This window comes from Bubalus bubalis, chromosome 9 (genome assembly GCF_019923935.1).
Source record: "Bubalus bubalis isolate 160015118507 breed Murrah chromosome 9, NDDB_SH_1, whole genome shotgun sequence".
NCBI classification, from domain to species: Eukaryota; Metazoa; Chordata; class Mammalia; order Artiodactyla; family Bovidae; genus Bubalus; species Bubalus bubalis.
This window is the reverse complement of record NC_059165.1, coordinates 88,478,312-88,498,098: the sequence shown is the minus strand read 5'-3', so window position 1 is coordinate 88,498,098 and position 19,787 is coordinate 88,478,312. Positions and strand designations below refer to the sequence as shown.

The 19,787-nt window shown below is 38.5% G+C and overlaps 1 protein-coding gene across 3 annotated transcripts in view; it reads left to right on the top strand.

Annotated features, from left to right (window-relative positions):
* Nucleotides 1–19,787, top strand: part of FNIP1 (folliculin interacting protein 1) — a 127,496-nt gene that overhangs the window by 20,245 nt on the left and 87,464 nt on the right. The window contains exon 1 of one of the 3 annotated variants that reach the window (XM_044947860.1): nt 9,311–9,326. The exons of the other annotated variants lie outside the window; for them this stretch is intronic. The gene's annotated coding sequence lies outside the window, so the exon portion shown is untranslated. Of the gene's footprint in view, nt 1–9,310; nt 9,327–19,787 lie in introns of those variants that run through there. 3 annotated transcript variants of the gene reach the window in all.

Here is a 19,787-nt window from a genome sequence, read left to right as displayed (position 1 = left end):
TCTTTGTGCTGATCTATTCTGATTCAGGAGGAATTTCCCAGTAAACAATAATAAATGCCATCCATTGTACACTTGCAATAATATAGTATAAGATAATGCATGTTTTTGAAACATGTATGTAGTACAGTAAATTATGAAATTTTATTCTGATAATCAACCAAAGCACAATGCCCTTTTACATGTGTTTACTAAATAAGAATGTTTACTTTGGGATTTAGTCTTGGCTGTACATAAAAACTGAAAATATTTTCATTTTGTTTTAGTGGTCTAGGGAGTGAAAAGCAGTAAGAGACTGCTTTTAGTAGAATTTCCAACTCTCAAGAAAGGTTGAATCCAGTGGCGGGGATTCTGTGTATATCTAAAAGAGAACACATAGGTAGCATGTAAGAAAAGGAGTGACTTTCATTTTCTAATTTGCTCATCAGCAAATTAGATTCTCAAGGTGATGTATACATTAGAATCACCTGTGATCTTTAACACTTTCAGATTGCCCTGCTGCTGCTGCTGCTGCTAAGTCGCTTCAGTCATGTCCGACTCTGTGTGACCCCATTTACAGCAGCCCACCAGGCTCCCCCGTCCCTGGGATTCTCCAGGGAAGAACACTGGAGTGGGTTGCCATTTCCTTCTCCAGTGCCTGAAAGTGAAAAGTGAAAGTGAAGTCGGTCAGTCGTGTCCGAGCTAGCGACACTAGCAACCCCATGGACTGCAGCCTACCAGGCTCCTCTGTCCATGGGATTTTCCAGGCAAGAGTACTGGAGTGGGGTGCCATTGCCTTCTCCGGTCAGATTGCCCTACTTGGAATTAATTCTTAATCTTCTAGGGTAGGATTTTGGACAGGTGATTATTTTGCTTCGTTTTGAAGCTCTCTAGCATGAGTTTGATGTAAAGCCCAAGTTATCACTCACTGATTATATTTCTCATTTAACCTCTCAATCATCCTAAGAGATAAGTAGTTTCAGCTCAGTTTGCACATGAAGAAGGTAAAACTTAATGTGATTTTATACCTTTCTCCACAAGGGATATAAACAAGAAAATTATGAAGACATTAAAAAAATGACCTTTAAACATTCTGAATGGTGGTTAACCTCATTAATTAAAAATTGCAAATCAACATATTATATCTCCAATTCACTAAGCTGTCAGTCCAATAAAGGTTAAAAACAGTGATATATTATTACAGCCGGAGTGGTAAAGCAAGTCCTGTTCTGTGATTGTGAGAGTGTATATGGGTACAACTATTTTGGAGTGCTGCAGTGTGCAAAAGTGATCATGTAAGCATATTCCGATGTTTATTAAAATTTTATTTGAAGTTATTTCCTATTTGTTACTGTGGCCATAATTAGATTTATTAAATAAGCTATGGTTATATATTGGAACACTGTGTAGCTATTAAATAGAACATGGTAATCTGTATTCCCTGGTGGAGATTTACACATATATTAAAGTTTTAAAAGTTACAAGATAGTGTGCAGTGTGATGTTGCTTTTATAAATGCATTAGACTTAAACGTTCAGCACTATTATTGTATTTATTTGTACATACACAGAACTGACTGAGGGAAAAGTCTAGATGGAAACAGAAAAGTGTTGAGAGTGGCTAGGTCTGAGAAGGATTGGTAGGATGGGTTTTTCATATTTTATACTTGTTTGTTGTTTTATATTCACCTGGCAGTAAGATCTGTTGCTTCTGTAATTTTAAAAAGATATAAAAGTGAAATACGCAATTTGATCAAGATCAACACAAATGGTAAGTGGCATAGCTAAGACTTGTAATTATCAGAGTCCAAAGGAGAAATTTTTCAGAGAAATATTAACCAATGTGATAATGAATTTTAACTGATTTGTAGTAGAAAAGCATTGAAAATTTTCTAATTTAAAAATTTACATGCAGTTATTCCCTTTTTGTGGTATAAAGTCCTATGAATTTCTTAAAGTTTTTATTGAAGAATAATATAATTAAGAAAAGTGTCCACATTTTGACTATTCAACTCAATGAATTTAGACATGTTGCTAGGTGACTGGTACCCAGTTCAAGAAATAGAATGTTGCTTGTGTTTCTGTAATCTTCTTCATGACCCTTTCAACCCCTACTATCCTGACTTCATACATCAGGGATGCCTGATATTGAGCTTTATATTAATGGGACCATTCACAAACTCTCTTCTTGTCTGGCTTCTTTTTTTGCTCAGTGTTATGTTTGCATTTTTCTTTGTAGTGTCTAGTTCCTTCTCATTCCTGTAGGCTAGAATTTCCCTATTGACATTTGGATGGGATAATTTTTTTGTTATGGGGGGGCTCTTCTGTGCATTGAAGGACTTTACCGGCGTCCCCGATTCCAACCACAAGATGTGAGTAGCAAGCAGCCTCCCCCCACCGCAACCCCCCACCCCCCACCCCCACCCATAATGACAACCTAAAATGTCTCTAGATGTTGCTGGACGTCCCTGGAGAGGGGGCAGAATCTAGTTGAGAACTGCCATTGCCACAATTTATTTACCCAGGCTACTTTGTTGACGGATATTTGGATCGTTTCCAGTTTAGGGTTGTAAAGAATGATGTTGCTATGAATGTTTTTGTATAAGTTTTTTGGGGGAAGATATGTCCACATTTCTGTTGAATATGTACTTTGAACTGAATTTATAGGTCATAAGATATGTTACGTTTAGCTTTATTGGATTTTACCACACTGTTTTCCAAAGTGATTCCAATTTTCATTTTACCAGTCATATATGAGAATTCCATTTTCCCACATTCTCACGAGGCTTGAATTTGAACTATGTTGTTTTGCAGGTTAGGGTTTGAGTTTTAGTCTTTTTAGTGTACCCATTGGATGGCACAGTAAATGACGTGCAGAAGATGCCAGTTGCTGAGTGAATGAAGGCATGGCCTTCTGCTTTACTGTCCTGTGATCTTGATGACGTATGCCTGAGCTCTGGCATTTGGGAAGCAGTTAGTTACCCATCAGACTTGCTCTTTCTTACGTTGATGACCAAGGTCTCCCTCCCCACCATCACCAACAGCTTATTGGTCTCCAGACAGGGCCATGTGTTCATGTTCTTGATGAGTTTCATGAACTGACAAAACTGTCAAGGCCAAATGTCAGTAACTGTGATATCAGAGATTTACTGAAACTGTTTTTAAGCTTTGTCATTTAAACAAGACTTGCTGGTCAAATGAGAATCTGTAGCTGTATTTTCAGAGGGATGGAAAATTTTAAAAGTGATTGTTTAACTGTTTCAGGTATTGTGCATATACCTTAAGTGGTAAGCATGTTGAAGGCAGATGCTATGTCCTCCTCAGTTTTGTTGACGCACCGCCGGCTGTACCACATCGCTGCTGCTGTACCGTCATCATTTTCATTGACACCATCATTATCACCATTCTGCTTCAGTATGAAGCTTCATGTATATGTATATAATTTACTGACGTGAAGTTCATATGACATAAAATTAACCATGTTTAAAGTCAATTCAGTAGCATTTAGTACATTCATCATATTGTACAACCATCACCTATATTTCTAAGTAGTTCCAGACATTTCCACAACTCCGAAGCAAACACTTCATCCATTAAGTGGTTTCTTCTTTCCTTCCCACTTAGCCACTGGCAACTACCAATCTGTTGTCTGTCTCTGTGGATTTATCTGTGTTGAATATTTCATATTAATAGAATCGTATAATAATGACTTTTCACGTCTGACTTCTTTCACTTTGTGTAATGTATCCACGGTTCATCCATGTTATAGCGTGTATCATTCATTTTTATGGCTGAATAACATTCCATTGTATGTATATACCACTGATTGTTATCCATTCACTTGTTGGTGGACATTTAGGCTTTTTCCATCTCTTGGCAATTGTGAATAGTGCTGGTAAGAACCTCCACATGTATTTATTTTCATTCCGAATACATGACTAGATTATTATAACTACCACCACCAACACAGAACAATTTCTGTGCCTCAAAGAATTCCCTTGTGCTGCTCCGCTGTAGTCTGACCCTCTTCCTTGTAACTGCTGACAACCGCAGATGGTTTTATAGGAGTGGGAAATTTAATATCTCAGCTATGTATTTAAGTAAATTTAAGTAATATCTCAGCTGCTTTTTTCCTTAAGCATGTGATGAATTTCTGAGGAGGTAAATTTTTAGAATTGAAGATAATGTTTTAGAAGCCAGAAGTTAGAAAAACTTATTATATATGTACTAAATTCAATTTTTCCAACTATTATTATAAGGAGTAAATTAAAATTACTAGCATGAAACTCTACTCAGAGCAGAATTAACTATCAAGAATGCTATCTTAAAATATTTCATAGATTCGACATTAAATTATTAGATTTTTTTTTTTTAAGTGAACTGTTCCTTATCCTTACTGTTTTGTTTTGGTTGTATACAAAAATGTCTTGAGATTTTATATTTTCTAACGGCCAAATTCTTCAGTTAAATATATATTGATATGTTTTACGTGTTTTTTTTAAAAACTGAGAGGAAAGATTGTTCAGCTTTCTGAAAACATAGCATGCACAATAAAATAACTGTTTGCCAGGAAAAAAAAAGCCCTGTTGTCTTCTAGTACCAGTTGGTATTACGTAGGTTTGTTTGGAGTCTCATATCTTATTTATAGTAGTTCAGAGCTGGAAACTAGATACTAAACAAACACTAATGTTCCACTGTAGCTTAACTATGCATTAGAGTCTTTCTTTGGTCATAATTATTTTTACTTGTACACATACTTCTATGAAACTAGGAACTTCTGAGAAACTGGCAACTTGCTTGAGTCCAGTCCATTCCTATATACTTTAATACAGAAACAATATATAGCATATTTAAATGTACTTATTTGTTTAGATGATATTTGTAAAAGTTTTATAATTTTATAACAAGGTATAAATTAATAGAAGATACTTAATGATCCTTAGTAGTTAATTGGGAGAGAGATCGTGAGAAAACATGATTACTTGTCTGGCTGTAGATGGTTCTCAGACCCTACTTTCTCTCCAGAAAAGAGTTTTTGCTGGGAGGAATCACAAATCTGATGACTGTATTTCTTAAAATATTTCAGGTATATTTAAATATTCTAGAGTTGTAAGAATTTGTGGCTGTTTAAAAATCATATCACTATATAATTTTAATTTTGCATTTATTCTTTGCTTGGAATTTATTTATCATCTGACCTTGCTTACCTCCTTCAACATGCAGACCTATGCTGGGAGTCACCTTTGTTAGTTGGCCTCATTACTTCTTCACAGTAAGAAAGAGTGTTTGCGAATGAATTTTCCAAAATCTTACATAGTGGAAAAGTATGAAAAGACATCACATGTGTCACTTTCAAAGTTGACGAAGTTAGAGCTCTTAAAAATGTATCACTCAAAACTTGTTCAGTGTAGCTTTTTTAAGAGGTAACTGAAGATGTTGTATCTGATAACCTGTTTTTATATTATTCATAAAATAAAGACCATCATGACTTTGTTTTACAAATGCAAAGGAACTAAAAAATTGACTTCAGACATATATTGGTTCATTTATTTGGTAAGCACCTTTTGTGCACTTTTTTTTTTTTTGGTTTTGTTTTGTTTTTAAACTTTTTAGACTTCCCTGGTGGCTCAGACGTTAAAGCGTTTGCCTACAGTGCGGAAGACCTGGGTTCAGTTCCTGGGTCAGGAAGATCTCCTGGAGAAGGAAATGGCAACCCACTCCAGTATTCTTGCCTGGAGAATCCCATAAACGGAGAAGCCTGGTAGGCTACAGTCCATGGGGTTGCAAAGAGTTGGACACGACTAAGCGACTTCACCTTCACCTGTTTTTAAATGCCAGATTCAGTGAAGAGCCTAAGAAAAACAATGAGATTCTCTAAGGCAGGGATTCTTAATCATGTTTCCTACCAAGTATTCCTTTGGCAGCTTGGAAAGGCTTATAGATGAGTCCAACAGCCTAAACTGCTGCTGCTGCTAAGTCTAAACTAAGAGCTCCCAAAGGAGGAGTCTTTAATATCAAGTTTACACACCCACAAAGGATCTGTGGTTCACTGTGCAAAAGGAACTTGGATAGAGGGGGGAAAATGACATATTTACTTTTACTAACTGTAACCACAATTTAGCAATTTCTTCAGTTAAAATGTAGGCAACAAACCTCAATAGTATTAGTAGTTCCTATAACTTTTGATCACCAAGAGGAATCAGATAGTTTTAACATACTACAGTTGATGCAGATATTTGAGAAAAATTCTTTATGCTCATTATTTCAAAATTACAGCACTTACTAGATCCACTAATTGTTCTCAATATTTGAGTTAATATTCAGAACACGTTATTATACCACCAACTTAACGTTTTGACAACTATCTCCATATGAGTTTCATTTACAATCCTGAAAACAAAAGAGATGTGTAAGCCTTTTCAAGCTGCCAAAGGAATACTTGAATAGGTAGTTAAAGCTGAGATCTGAGCAGGGATTTTGTTTCATCCATCTTTGTATTTTCATAATCCCACAATGCCCGGTAAGTGATAATCAGATGACTATAATGTGCTCTGATATAGCTATGTAAATAATTCTGAGGCTGCATAAGGGAACGTTACCTTTGTTTAGTGGTTTAGTTTAGTGGTTACATCTGTTTTTGTTAGAGGAGATAGCATTGAGCTTCATCCTAAATTTAAGATACCCTGGATTTTCAGGTTGAGTGAAGTAAGGGAGGTGTAGGTATGCTCATGTGTGTTAGTCACTTGGTTGTGTCTGACTCTTTGTGACCCCATGGACTGTGGCCTGCCAGACTCCTCTGTCCATGGGATTTTCCAGGCAAGAGTACTGGAGTGGATTGCCATTTCCTTCTCTAGGGGATCTTCCTGACCCAGGGGTCGAACCCGGATCTCCTGCATTGCAGGCAAATTCTTTACCATCTGAGCTGTAGGGAAGTCCTATAGCTCATAGGCATAGGCATAGCCTATGGAAAAGCTATATATGCTCATAGGCATAGCCTAAGGAAAGACTATAGCAAATTTAGTGATTATTGAGTTTCAGGATATGCATGTAAGGGAATGACAGGAAATGAGAAGTTGGGGGAGCCTTCTGGAGCCCACAGTATAAGCAGAGTTCTGTGTATACTATGTAGCTAGGAACTGGTGTTGCGTAAACTGTAATAAGCTTTGTGTTTTAGGATGCTATCTCAGATGGCATTGTGACAGATGGGACAGAATGGGGAGAGTCTGGAAGCAGATACCAGTGAAGGCGCTATTAAATTTATTACAGGTTAGAGAAAGTAGGTCATAACAGTAACAGAAGGATGGGAAAGGAGGTGCTATATATGTGGGAGAAAAGGATTCAGTGTTTGAATATGAAATGTGAAGGAAGATGAGTTGCGGCTGAATCTTCTCTGTTGGGAGACTGGGATATGGGTGATGGTAGTGCCATTAACCGAGGTAAGGAATACAAGAGGGAAGAGTAGGCATGGTGGAATAAATAAGGAAGTTTAGCTGTACTTACTAAGTTTGAGCTACCTTGAGGTTCAGGTGGAAGTTCTCAGGCAGATAACTGGGGCTGGAGATAGAGATTTTGAAATCTTTAGATCAGTGCATTGCAATTGTCTGTGAAATATTCTTTTTTAAGGCATGTTTTATTGCAATATGGGCTTCCCAGGTGGTTCAGATGGTAAAGAATATGCCTGTAATGCAGAAAGTGAAGTTGCTCAGTCGTGTCCCACTCTTTGTGACCCCATAGACTGTAGCCTACCAGGCTCCTCTGTCCATGGGATTTTCCAGGCGATAGTGCTGGAGTGGATTGCCATGTCCTTCTCCAGGGGATCTTCCCAACCCAGGGCTTGAGCCCGGGTCTCCTGCATTGTAGACAGATGCTTTACCGTCTGAACCACCAGGGAAGTCAACCTGGGTTCAATCCCTGGGTTGGGAAAATCCCCTGGAGAAGGACATGGCAACCCACTTCAGTATTCTTGCCTAGAGAATTCCATGGACAGAGGATCCTGGCAGGCTACAGTTCATGGGGTTGCACAGTGTTGGACATGACTGAGCAAATAACACACTTATTGAGATATAATTAACGTGTATTAAAATTCTCTTTTTTAGGTTTTTTTTTTTTTTTTTTTTAGGTTTGACAAATGTTTGGTTCAGTTCAGTTCAGTTGCTCAGTCATGTCCGACTCTTTGTGACCCCAGGGACTGCAGCACGCCAGGCTTCCCTGTCCATCACCAACTCCTGGGGTTCACTCAAACTCAGGTCTGTTGAGTCAGCGATGCCATCCAGCCATCTCATCCTCTGTCGTCTGCCGGGAGCCGGCATACTGCATATTGAGTGAGGATCTGGAATAGCTCAACTAGAATTCTATCACTGCTGGGGGCCAGCGTGAGGCACTCCGCCCGTGGCAAAGGTCAGGAGGAAGGAGGCTCGGCATACGCAAAGGCGGGATCGAGCCTCAGGAGTCCCCCTGGAAATTCTCGAGCATCTACCCCGAAAACCAGAGTCTGCCTACTTTCTGCTTTGTGCTTTCACCTACACCTCTGACTTTACGGGGGGCTGTCCCCCACTACCTCTCTCTGAAAAGAGAGTTAGCTTACAGCTCCAGTTAATAATTCCTGGGTGTGACAGTGTTTCAACCTACAAACTCCTTTGGAAATCCTCTAGCCTGCCTGAATAGGTTTTTCCGGCCACATGTGATTGTTCAGAGCCTCCCAACTGTGAGAGGCAGGAGATGTTCTAAACTGCCTAAACACAGATTCCTTTGAGTAGTTAAAAGATTGATTAGAAATTGTATTGGTGAAGGGTTTTTTTCACTTGTTGAGCCAATGTTTGCTGCTAAGTCTCCATACTCCTTACCTACTGTGTCCTTGGCAGTGTATTGATTGATATAATGGGTGTATAGAAATGTAAAATGCAGCTTTGTCCAATGCTTTTTTGGAGGCTCGTGCCTGACTTTGGAATAATCACCTTTAGAGAAAAATAAGTTTCTTAAAATGTTAACAGGCCTCTGGGCCAGAAGATGATGTAAATCACCTGAACTTTTGCATATGATAAGTTTGAAAGCCTGGCTTCAATTAGAACCAGGAACTGCTGTCCTTGCATGACTCCACCCCTTCCCCCATTATCCTTTATGCACAACTTAAGGTATAAAACTATTTTGGAAAATAAAGTACGCCCCTTTTTTTTGTTCACCGAAATTTGGTCTCCTCATGTCGTTCTTTTCTTTCACCTTCTGGCTGAATCTTTCCTCTGAGGCGGGGAAGCTCGTCAAGCCTACTAATTTTGCCTGGGCTTCTAAGATCCGACCGGGGAGGCCTTAGTGTCTCCCCTCCTTCGGGAGAACGGGAGGACGCCTGCGGCCTTCGTAGGTGACGTTAATACCCTGCTTTGGAATTTTATTCAGCCTCTTTTCTCCACTGAATTTTCCTACTGAGCTATCCTTATTTCAGCCGCTTTTCTCCACTGAATTTCCTCACTGAGCTATCCTTATTCTATTACTCTTTGTATCCTTAATTAAAGTGTAATTAAGCAGTTGTTTCCTGACCCTCGCCTACGCCGTCTCTCCTTCGAATACCCTGGATCAGCTGGGGCTGGTTCCCGGCAGTCGTCCCCTTCTCCTCCCGCCTTCAATCCCTCCCAGCATCAGGGTCTTTTCCGATGAGTCATTTCTTTGCATCAGATATATAGTCATACAATTACCACCACAATAGAGGTACAGACCATTCTTGTCACATCAGAAAATTCCCTTGTAACTCTTCTGTTGTGGTTCTCCCCTCCTCCACTCCAGTTCCTGACAACCAACCATTCATCTGATTTTTGTCCCTATAGTTTTGTTCATTTATGTCATATAAATAAAGTCATGTATTTGTAGCTTTTTGTATCAGTTTGTTTCACTTAATATAAATATTCTTGTTATTCATTCATGTTATTGCATGTATTAAGTAATTGGTTTTTGCTGCTGAATAGTATTGTAATATGTGTGTGAAAGTTTTTAAAAAACATGTATACCAGGGCTCCAAATACTTTATATGAATTTAAAATGATAGCTTTAAAATGGTAATACGTTGGAAATTGGATGAGATGAGAGGGTATCAGGGAATAGCGGTGACAGTGTCACATGTGCACATTCAAGGTTGAATAGGGCATTAAAGAGGGTGCTTTTAGGTAACCCAACTTTTTCAACATTGATTTAGAAGGGAGGGAAAAGTGGCAATAACACAGCAGAGAGATTTTTAGAGATAAATGGATGGAAGAAACAAACCAGAGTTAACAAGCAACAGGCAGGATTGAACAAGAGACCAAAAAGGGTAGAATCAACTGTAGACATTAAGATAAAGGAAAGGTGATAGGATTGGGCTCTGTTACCATGGTAGAGGCATGGTTATCTTAGAAAACTTGTGACCATTGATATGAAAGGAAATAAAGAGTCATTAATAGATTTGAAGTAATGGAATGACTTGATGAATCATTATATTCCTGGAAGGTGAGCCTGAAATGAGTTGGAATAGGAGAGCCTAAAGTTAGAAAAATGACTATATGTACATATGACATCTTGAAGGCTTGGACTTTTAGGATTGTCATGAGAAATGAAAGTGACAGATACTAGAGTTATTTAAATTGTTCTGTGTGTGGTTTAGAGGTTGATTTGAGAATTGTTAGCAGTTTAAGCTATTAGCTAAAAACTTATGGTGAAGGAAGATTGAATGACCTAATAGAATTGGTATCCTTGAGATGATGCTTCATTTTCCAGGCATTTGCTTTTATTATATCTGCCTGTAGAGATATCAGTGTGATTCTAAATTGACTTGTTTTAGTTCCTGTTTATGAGTGATCTATAATACACAGACTCCTCTAAAATCTGTTCCCGTGTTTTAGACATCTCAATTTGCAAGAATTAAGTTTAGACTGATAATGAAAAAAGAATCCTTTTAATTTTTCCTTTTTGAGAATTCAAAATACTTTAATATGATGATTGAGTGATGTTTGCTTTCTTTTAGATAACCTAACCTCTTGATTCTCATAAGTCCCAGATACATTTTGTGAATTAAAAGACCATTGAAAACAATGGCCTTCAGAATCAGGGCTCTTTGGAGAAATAGATGATTTCAGGTCTTGGGCAGAAAATGTACAAAATGAACATAGAAAATCTTGTCCTCCCCAAATAAAGAAGGCTACCAAAGACTACTTGTAACAGGTCAAGGAAATTCAAGAGCTAACTTCAAAAGCCCTCCCCCTAGACAAATTTGGGATAATTTGAACCTCAACAATAATGACAGGGGACTTCCATGGCAGTTCCATGGAAGACTGCCTTCCAATTCAGAGGGCGTGGTGTCAGTTTCTTGTCAGGCAGCTAAGATCTTACATGCCTCAAGGCCAAAGAACCAAAATTTAAAACAGAAGCAATGTTATAACAAATTCAGTAAATGGTTCGCACAAAAAAATCTTAGTTTTTTTTGGTTGTGCTGGGTCTTTGTTGCTGTGCACAGGCTTTCTCTAGTTGTGGTGTGCAGGCTTCCTAGTACAGTGGCTTCTCTTGCTGCATAGCACCGGCTCTAGGGTGCTCGGACTTCAGCAGTTGTAGCACTTGGGCTCAGTTGCGGCTTGCAGGCTCTAGAGCTCAGGCTCAGTAGTTGCGCACATGGGCTTAGTTGCTTCACCACATGTGGAATCTTCCTGCACCAGGGATCGAATCTGTGTCCCCAGCATTGGCAGACAGAGTCTTATCCACTGTACCACCAGAAAAGTCCTCAAAAAAATCTTAAAAAAAATAACAGAACAATAAAGGTGTTGGATGGAAACATAGTAAATGTGTTTGAATCCAGACAAACAAACAGTGGCCTTCAGGTTGACTATTATTTAAAAAATATATGAAATTAATAATTATATGGAGCTTCCCTAGTGGCTCAGTGGGTAAAGAATCTGCCTGCAGTACAGGAGACATGGGTTCAATCCCTGGGTTGGGAAGATCCCCTGGAGCAGGAAATGGAAACCCAGTCCAGCATCCTTGCCTGGAAAATCTCATGGACAGAGGAGCCTGGTGGGCTGCAGCCCATGGGGTCGCAAAGAAGTCGGGCACGACTGAGCGACTAACACTTACACTAACACTTACTCCCTGGTGGCTCAGCTGGTAAAGTGTCTGCCTGCAATGAGGGAGACTGAGGTTTGATTCCTGGGTCAGGAAGATTCCCTGGAGAAGGAAATGGCAACCTGCTCCAGCATTCTTGCCTGGGAAATCCCATGGACAGAGGAGTCTGGCAGGCTACAGCCCATGGGGTGGCAAAGAGTTGGACGCAGTTGAGTAACGGACACTTCCCAATGGAATTCCAGCAGGCTATTTTTAACAGTTCTGTGTCTTCTGTAACCTACAAGTTAAACTTACTGGCATACTCTAGCTTAAGAAAAGAATGCTACTTGGTTATCTGTGTGTTTTGTTCAGTTTTCCATAGCTTCAAAAATGCTAAGATTTTCTCAACCTAAAAATAATGTGGAGATCACTTTAGAAGTGGAGGTAAAAAAAAAAGATTTTACTGTAGAGGCTGTCAGTTCCCTGAATGCTGATTTTCAAAATTACTTTGACCCTGACTTCATAGCAGAGATACATCTGGACACACATTTTAGCTTCCTTTAGGACGACATCTTCATTTTGACATCCCTCCAGTGCCTTAGGATAATAACAGAATCAATTTGTTTAGGCTTCTTATTTCTACCATTGGGTTATTTTGAGGAATAGTGATGATTTCTGCCATACGTCCCATCACAATATTGTAAAATAATTATCCTCCAATTAAAAGACCAAATTAAAAAGAAGTGGCTATTAACTGATTAATTCACTTTTACTCACTGAACACACCTAAACTAGGGACCTGTTCTGTACCAGACACAGCAATAAGCTTAAAGATACAAAAATACATGTATCTATTCTGTGCTTCCAGAAGTATTAGCATTGTAGTTACCTACGTTTATTATTATTATACATAAAAGTCAAAATGGACTTTTGTAGAAGTAATGGCCATGCGGGAGACCTGGGTTCAATCCCTGGGTTGGGAAGATCCCTGGGAGAAGGGAAAGGCTACCCACTCCAGTATTCTGGCCCATAGAATTCCATGGACTGTACGGTCATGGGGTCGCAGAATCGGATACTACTTAGCGACTTGCACACTCACACACACTGCCATACGTCAGCATGAATCAGCCACAGGTATACACATGTCCCCTCCCTCTTAAACTTCCTTTCCCCTTCCCTCCCCACCCGACCCCTCTAGGTTGTCAAAGAGCACTGGCTTTGGGTTCTCTGTGTCACACAGCCGGTTTCCGTTGGCTATCTACTTTATATATGGTAATCTGTACATTTCAGCGCTGCTCTTTCAAATAATCCCACCTTATCTTTCCCCCACTGTGTCCAGAAGTCTGTTCTCTGTGTCTGCTTTTCCATTGCTGCCTTTTAGATAGGTTCATCAGTACCATCTTTATAGATTCCATATGTATGCGTAAATATATGATAATTTGTCTTTCTGACTTATTTCACTTTGTGTGAGGCTAGAGGTTCATTCACCTCATTAGAACTAACCCAGATGCGTTCCTTTTTATAGTTGAGTAATATTCCACTGTGTATAGCTACCACAACTTTATCCATTCATCTGTTGATGGACATCTAGCTTGCTTCCATGTCCTAGCTATTGTTAAAATATGCAGTGAATATTGGGGTACATGAGCCTTTTTCAGTTATGGTTTCTTCAGGGTATATGCCCAGTAGTGGGATTGCTGGGTTATATGGTAGTTTTATTCCTAGTTTTTAAAGGAATCTCCGTACTGTTTTCCATAGTGGCTGTATCAGTTTGCATTCTCACCAACAGTGAAAGAGGGTTCCTTTTTCTCCCCATTCTCTCTAGCATTTATTGTTTGTGGATTTTTTGATGATGGCTGTTCTGACCCATGTGAGATGATACTTCATTGTAGTTTTGATTTGCATTTCTGTAATAATGAGCAGTGTTGAGCATCTTTTCAAGTGTTTATTAGCCATCTATATGTCTTCTTTGGAGAAACTTCTAAGACTTCTGCCCACTTTTTGATTGGGTTGTTTTTCTGGTATTGAAGTTCATGAGCTGCTTATATATTTTGGATATTAGTTCTTTGTCAGTTGTTTCATTTGCTGTTATTTTCTCCCATTCTGAGGATTGTCTTTTCACCTTGCTAATAGTTTACTTCAATTTGCAAAAGCTTTTAAGTTTAATTAGGTCCCATTTGTTTATTTTTGTTATTTCTGTTACTCTAGGAGGAGGTGGGTCATAGAGGATCTTGCTCTGATTTATGTCAGAGAGTGTTCTGCTTGTGTTTTCCTCTAAGAGTTTTATAGTTTCTGGTCTTACAGTTAGGTCTTTAATTCATTTTGAGTTTATTTTCGTGTGTGGTGTTAAGTTTTCTAATTTCATTCTATTACATGTAGCTGCCTAGTTTTCCCAGCACCACTTATTGAAGAGACTGTCTTTTCTCCGTTGTATATTTTTGCCTCTATTGTCAAACATAAGGTGCCCATAGATGGGTGGATTAATCTCTGGGGTTTCTGTCTTGTTCAATTAATCTGTATTTCTGTTTTTGTGTCAGTACCATACTGTCCTGATGAGTGTAGCTTCGTAGTAAAGTCTGAAGTCAGGAAGGTTGATTCCTCTAGTTCCATTCTTCTTTGTCAAGATTGCTTTGGCTATTCAGGGTCTTTCGTGTTTCCATACAAATTGTGAAATTATTCTAGTTCTGTGAAAAATACCATTGGTAGTTTGATAGGGAATCTTTAGATTTGATTGAGTCTTTAGATTGCTTTGGCAGTATAGTCATTTTCACAGTATTGATTCTTCCTATCCAAGAAGGTGGTATAGTCTCATTGTCTGTTGTGTCGTCTTTAATTTCTGTCATCAGTGTCTTACAGTTTTCTGCACACAGGTGTTTTGTCTCTTCAGGTAAGTTTATTCCTAAGTATCTTATTTTTGTGGTGAATGGGATTGTTTCCTTAATTTCTCTTTCTGATTTTTCATTGTTGGTGTAGAGGAATCCAAGGGATTTCCATGTATTAACTTTATATCCTGCAACTTTACTATATTCATTGATTAATGCTGATAATTTTCTGATGGCATCTTTAGTATTTTCTATGTAAAGAATCATGTCATCTGCTAACAGAGTTTTCCTTCTTTTCCAATCTGGATTCCTTTCACTTCTTGTTTTTGATTGCTATGAATAGCCAGTTTTTATTGTGTATTTACAGTATGCCAGACATTGTACTAAATGCATTATATGTTTATGAAATTTAATAATTTAATTTATTAATTTATCTAAATACTTAACAGTATTGTTGTTAAATACTTAACAATTGTTATTTACATTAATAGTTATAATATTTACCTATACAGCTAATAAATGACTGAACTTGGACTTATACCTTGGTGTCTCTGTTTTAAAACCACTTATTTGCTATACTCATAAAAAATGTGTTTATGTGAATTTGTTTTTAAAATTCCTAAATTTATATTATCCTAAGACACTCTCATATTTAAGTGCATGATCATAAATATGAAGCTTACTCTATAAATTTACACTCCTGAAATATAGCATAGTGATCTGCCTACTCATTGCACTGTTAATAAAAAGTCTGATTTGATCAATATCAGAGGGCAGTGTATACCAGTCATAACTTTAGAATTAGAAGTGGTCTTCTAGGGATTCTGACCCTCGAAAGGGAAAATTTGCCTAAGCAGTGAGACTCAGATCTAGACTATGTGATTGTGTATTGGGGTGTAAGCTAAGGTTTATAATAGAAATAGCAAGATACAGTAAAATAAAATAATCTCTTTCATGTATATTAATTTTTTTAAAAGAGATAGGTAGTTCTTGGCCAGTAGACAGTGCAGTTGCAGGAAGTTACCCAGTGATCCAAACTGGTAGGTCTCTTAGGACAGCTCTGCCTCTTTATCCTGTGATCTCCCTGTCTGAGTCTAGGGGGCTGCACTAATTGTTGCTGTTTCCCAGCTATCAAAGGGGCAAAGAGAGAAGAAGAAACAGTTTGTATTCAGGGAGATGGCCTTGAAGTTGCACATGCCAGTTCATCCTGTCGTCTGTTAACTTGAATTTAGTAATATGCTTAGATGGAAAGGACGCTGGAAAATTTTGTCTCTAGCTAGGTAGTGGTCTACCCTGATGGCACAGTGGTGAAGAATCTGCCTACCAGTGCAGGAGACATGGGTTCGACCCCTGATCTGGGAAGATCCTGAATTAGTGTTTTCATTTTCTTTGGATATATGCCCAGGAGTGAGATTGCTGAGTCATATGGTGGTGATTTTTTTTTTTTTTTTTTTTTTTTTAGTTTTTTGAAGAACTGCAATACTGTTTTCCATAGGGGCTGCATCAATTTCCATTCCCCACTTTTTGCTTTTGCTTTTTAATGACACGGGGCAAAAGAAGACTCCTTCTGTTTTTGTGTTGCCAGCTATATCCTCATTCCAGACAGACAGATGTATTTACCCTGTGAATACATTTTCTTTATTGTTCTAGGGACCCTGAAGACCACCCCAGGTTCATGAACTGGAAGAACTCACAGTACTCAGCATATAGTCAAACTCAGAGCTAAAGTTTATTACAGTGAAAGGATATAAAGCTCATACAAATCAGCAAAGGAGAAGACACCTGGAGCAAAGGCCATAGAAAACCAGGTGCAGACCTCAGAGTACCCTCTCCCAGTGGAGTCACCCAGGAAGCATTTAAACTCTTCAGCAGTGATGCCCTATTACTGGGGACTGATCAGATAGTACCCAAGATTTTTATTAGATACTGGTCATGTAGGAACCTGCGACAGCATGTACCAAATCCAGACTCTCAGAAGAAAAGCAGGTCTTGAGCATAAACCATTTTGTACAGTTGTTTAGTTATAGTAAGCCACTCATCACTTAAAGAAAGTTTCACATCATTGTAGAAAACTATTTACTAGTCAAGTTGCCAGATGCCACATAAAGGCCAGTTTTACAAGCAGGCCTTTCTCAGGATCTCAGTCTTAAACTTGGCACGTTAAGTGCTTTCTGGATGTTCTTCAGTGGCTTTATTCATGCTGGTTATCTAGGTTTCTTATAGAATGAATGCTGCATCCCCACATAGGCAAAGCCAGAAGTAATAATTTATAGATTGCTTTCATGTATATTATCTTATTTGATTCTCCCCATCACTTTTAAAAACTTAAAAAATGATCCACATTTAAAATTAATAAAGTTAAATATTCTGTTAGATTCTCATAGGTTTGTATAGTCAGTTTATATTATGTTTACAAAGATTATTCTCTTTTTTGAGGATTGAGTTAGGAGAGAACACTGAATGCATTACCCCCTGAAATGACTGTGTACTTCAGGGTAAGTGTAAGCAAATAGGTACTGAGATATTTCATTCACATTAAAAAAAATAATAAAATCCTATTTCATGTTTTGTTAACATTACACTGATCTCAAGATTAAAAAAAAATTGTCAGAGTTTTGTTTTTAGTTTTGACCTATTATGTGTGGGCATGCTCAGTCACTCAGTCCCATCCACCTCTTTGTGATCCCATGGACTATAGCCCACCAGGTTCCTCTCTGCATGAGATTTTCCAGGCAAGAGTACCGGAGTGGGTTGCCATTTCCTCCTCTGGGAATCTTCCCAACCTAGGGATTGAACCTGTGTCTCCTGCAATGGCAGGCAAATTCTTTACCACTTACCTGTTGATAGGCTGCTAAATGTCAGCCATGGTACTAGACACTAGAATACAGCTATGCACAAGAGAAGTATGGTCCCGTTCTCATAGATCCTATGATCCAGTAGAAATGGAGATAATAAAAAGGAAATTAGAATGAGGGATGTACAGAATGTCAGTTTAGAGCTCTATTGAAGTAGAGAAAGGGATGCTGTGGAGGCAAATGGGAAGGGAACCTATTCCAGATGTAGGGTGGAGGATTGGAATGACAAGGAATACTTCTTATGAGAAGAAGCATTAACTGAAACCTGAAAAATGAATCGGGCTAATAGGGAGAGGACAAGAAAAAGTGTGCTAGACCAAAGAAAGAGCACAGTGAAAAAGGTTGAAGTGAAAGTGTCATTTAAAGAACTGATTTAAGTGGATATGACAGGAGGTGGGAGGAGAGAATAGGCAAGAGCCAAGTCTATTAAAGAGTTAGATCTTTATCCTGAGAGCAATGAGGTTATTAACCAAGAATTTTTAAGTAGGTGAGTGGCATGTTGAGGTTTTCCCACTTTAGGTACACTGGAGAATAAACTGGAGGAAAGCAGGAAAGACTGGGAGACTAATTTAAGCAGTGAGATATTACGGTAGCTCAGACTAGGATGGTGGCAGTGTGGTAATGGTGGTGATCTTTTGAAAATTTTTTAAAAATATATTTATTTATTTGGTTGCACCGAGTCTGAGTTGTGACACATAGGATCTTGACTCTTGTTTGCAGCATGTGAACTCTTAGTTGCAGCATGTTGGATCTAGTTCCCTGACCAGGGACTGAACCTGGGCTCCCCCGCATTGAGAGCATGGATTCTCAGCCACTGGACCACCAGGGAAGTCTCCAGTGATAGTGATCTGATTCAAGACATTTAGGGGATAGGAAAAACAGAACTTGGTGACTTCTGGATTTTTGTTTGAGCATCTAGGTGAACAGAGATTTTGTAGGTTGACATTAGAGAAACTATTGGCCTGTTTTGGAGCATGTCCTTTTTCTTCCATTGTTTCTTAGTGTTATGGTACTTGCTGGTTTTTGAGTTGGTGGACATCAGACTTTTTTTCTGGGTAGTTCATTTCTGATCTGAAACTTTTTGAAAAGCAGATCATGTTCTGCCATAAGATTATGAAAATTATCAAGTTATTTTGTATTCCTTGGAGGAAAGTCTGATGCTATACATGTCCTTTTGAACCTTGTTTTCTTCATGTAAACAATTATCTTGGAGATCTTTATATATAGCTCTTATGCTTTTAAACAGTTACACAGTGTTCCACTTGAATGAATGTACTGCAGCATGTTTATCAAAGTCTCTTTGATGAGCATTTTAGTTTTTTTGTTTTTTCCTTTTAATACATTTAGTGCTGCAGCAAACATGCTTATACCCTGATTATGTTAAATCCAAATTCGTATCACAAGTCTGTCATGAATGAACCCTGAAATGTTAGATTGGTTGCTGCTGCTAAGTCACGTCAGTCGTGTCCGACTCTGTGCGACCCCACAGACGGGCGCCCACCAGGCTCCCCCATCCCTGGGATTCTCCAGGCAAGAACACTGGAGTGGGTTGCCATTTCCTTCTCCAGTGCATGAAAGTGAAAAGTGAAAGTGAAGTCACTCAGTCGTGTCTGACTCTTAGCGACCCCATGGACTGTAGCCCACCAGGCTCCTCCGTCCATGGGATTTTCCAGGCAAGAGTACTGGAGTGGGTTGCCAGTGCCTTCTCCGGTTAGATTGGTTAGTTCTGTAAAATTATTCAGTGAACTTTTATGTCTTTATGCAGGCTTCTAACTTCAACAATCAAGGATGGGTTTTTAAAATTAGACTTAAGTTTTAAATGAAGTAAGTCAGATAGAAAAAGACAAATACTGTGTGATATCTATGTGGAATCTAAAAAGTAATGCAGATGAATTTACAAAACAGGAACAGACTCACAAACAGAAAACAAACTTATGGTTACCAAAGGGAAAAGGGTGGGGGATAGACTAGGAGTATGGAATTAACAGATGTACACTGCTATAAAATAGATAAGCAAAAAGGATTTACTGTATAGCATAGGGAGCTTTATTCAGTATCTTATAATCTATAATGGAAAATAATTG